We start from the raw sequence: 2729 nt of genomic DNA on the forward strand, positions 1-2729 counted from the left end.
CCTAGCGGCGGACTGAGAGGTAGGATCGGACATCACCACAAGTACCACCTCCAGCACGCTCTGTGGCTCCACCAATATGTCACGCGAAGGCAGAGTAGTTCAACGGTTGCTGCTGGTCCATATCATCACAGTTTGAGCCGTTGGAGATACCAGAACAAGTGGGTGTAGAGTAGCTCTGGGATTCCATTATCTGTCTATTCAGCTGCAATGCATCAGATACTGGGGTACCCTGGACGTTGGTCACATCGGGGGATCCAGACTCCACCAGGTCCTCTAGCCCTATTCAGTGCATGATGATGGCGAGACTCATGGAGATATGGCTAAAAGTATTTTGTGAATAAGTAACTTGGTTGAACCAGGGGAACTAACACACATGCTGAAACATTAGGGACCCTTACCTTGCGCCCTTTTGAGAGTTTATTCTGAGCCTCCAGCTTTGCACGATACTCTCTCCGCCTGACAGTAGCCTGGTACTGTTTTGCATTGACAAATATTGGCTCATCTTGCTGATAGTCAAGAGGAAGTGGCACTCGAGCAGATATGGGGCCTAACATTTGTGGATAAACCTGAAGCAAACTGATAGATAATTAGTATCTCACAACGCGTATGAAGAACAAACACTCGCTTAAAAAAGGACTTGATCTCAGATTTTGCAAATCATGGGCTAAAAGAAATCCACTTAGGTATATCTATATAAGTACATTTAATACTGAGACCTGGGATCAAACTTAGTCCCCTAAGCACAGATGACATTTGATATGTAAAATAGCATCAATTCTTTGAGTGCTTGTACCTACTTAGAAGTTCATAAGGATCTTGAAATTTGAAAAGCAAATGCCACATGAAAGTTACAGTCAGTCAGACTTACAGCCACAGTTTATTTTCCCATAATCAATAATCAAGGAGAACAGAGAAAAAATTTCCACTAGAGGTTTAAATCGTTCAATGCCTATGGACTATGGTCAGTGTCTATATGCACAAAAACCAGGTCAAAAAGAAGTTATTCTTAGATGGAAATCTTAATTTGCAAGTAAAACACTTACAATGAAATTACTTAGAACATTAAATGAGCAATTGCCTACTAACGAAATATTAATTGCTTATAGAGCCATCTGTACTTAAACTGGCATTGGCTCAAACAAACAATCTTCCAGGGGTTAAAAAATTTAAAATTAAGAAAAAAAGCAGTTTGATAAAGAACGAACACTGCTAGAACGAAAAAGACTCACCTTTTCTTTTAACTAAAAACTAGAAATAAATAATACTGCACGTCATCAGTACAAGTAGTATAGTTGAACATGAATGTACTTACCGTAGAGCATTATATTGTCCACAAGCAGCAAGACAGTAAGGAAGGATCAGAGTACCCAAAAGGTGCATAAGCCTAGAAATGACATTGTGAGATGTCATCACTTGATCAGAAATTACAGCATATGAAAGGAATTACGAACAACTCACAATTTGTTTGTGGTTTCCCTGGTAAGTGCAATCATGCTCGTGACTCGACAGCGTTGATTCACTTTGAGCTTCATCAGGCTTTTCAATACTTTTAGAATAGCCTGAACATGATCAAAACAGATCAACCTTAGTATGAAGTATCTAAAAGTCCAAAGCGAAGTAGTAAAAGCAGAGGCAAGAACAAATTTGAGTCTAAAAAATATCGATACTCATGAAGAGCTTGTAAACCAAATATTCCCTTCATCCTATTTTATAAGGAGTTTGAAAGGGTTTAAGATGTTAATTTAGATTAAGTATTATATAGTGGCAAAGAAAGAAACTATTACTAAAATATACTAGTAAAGTTAGTTTGATAGATAAAACATCACATCAAAGTTGTAAAAGTGAGTAGTTGAATGCTTGTGAAATTCTTTTGATTAGTAAATGCATGTGAATTCTTGAAAGTTGTAAAAGTCGCTTTAGATAATATTATTAGACGAACGGTTGAATGACAGCCATATAAATAAGGACAGAGTAAGTAGGAAATATAACCTGATCAGTTCTAAGATAGCATGGGATTACATTGACTAGATTGAATGTACTACATACATGCATAACTAAGATGTTGAAGGGAGAAGGTTAGTGACAAATTATTTCATTTCACAACTCTCTTGTTTCTTAGGTTCTTCAAATTTCTAGTTAATCCTTCATGACTAGGTGGCTACAATGGTCTAGCACCTGAAGCTTTAAGTTAAAGTCTTTTTTCCAAGACCAACACAAGCAAAAACAAGTCCAGAATATGAGTTCCATAGTTCCAATCTTCTTCAACAACTATTAATCCAAACACAGCTCACCCATATATATCATGGGTTCCAATGAAGTCCACAACCAAAAGACATAACATATTAATAATAAAGCTACATCCATGTTAAATGGATATATCATCTCCTGTCACGACCCAAACCCCGGTCGTGATGGCGCCCAACACATTGTTAAGCAAGCCCGACCATTCAACAACAAATCTCAACTTATGATAATTCAGGAATTCGAACACAGATACTAAATTACTAAACCATCTTATCAAACTACTATGAGCACGGAGTAGTATACTGAAAACCAACAAAAATACTAGAGCATAACCCAAAACAGGATCCGGTGTCACGATTACGAGCCTCTAATACAGAGTGTCATCCTATAACAAGACTTTCTAAGAAACAGAATAATGAAAGATAGGGGATAGGAGGGAAGGGATCAAGGCAGCGAACGCCATGCAGCTACCTCGATGCTCCCGG

The 2729-nt window shown here is 37.9% G+C and overlaps 1 long non-coding RNA gene across 1 annotated transcript; it reads right to left on the reverse strand.

The window, feature by feature from the left end:
• Positions 1-409: 409 nt before the first annotated feature.
• LOC109221934 lies at positions 410-1768 on the reverse strand. The gene is made up of 3 exons (XR_002067334.1): positions 1459-1768; positions 1313-1384; positions 410-566 (listed from the first exon to the last, which is right to left on the reverse strand). It is a non-coding gene; the product is annotated as an uncharacterized LOC109221934 (long non-coding RNA).
• Between the last annotated feature and the right edge of the window lie 961 nt (positions 1769-2729).

Source organism: Nicotiana attenuata, unplaced genomic scaffold, assembly GCF_001879085.1.
Source record: "Nicotiana attenuata strain UT unplaced genomic scaffold, NIATTr2, whole genome shotgun sequence".
Lineage (NCBI taxonomy): Eukaryota > Viridiplantae > Streptophyta > Magnoliopsida > Solanales > Solanaceae > Nicotiana > Nicotiana attenuata.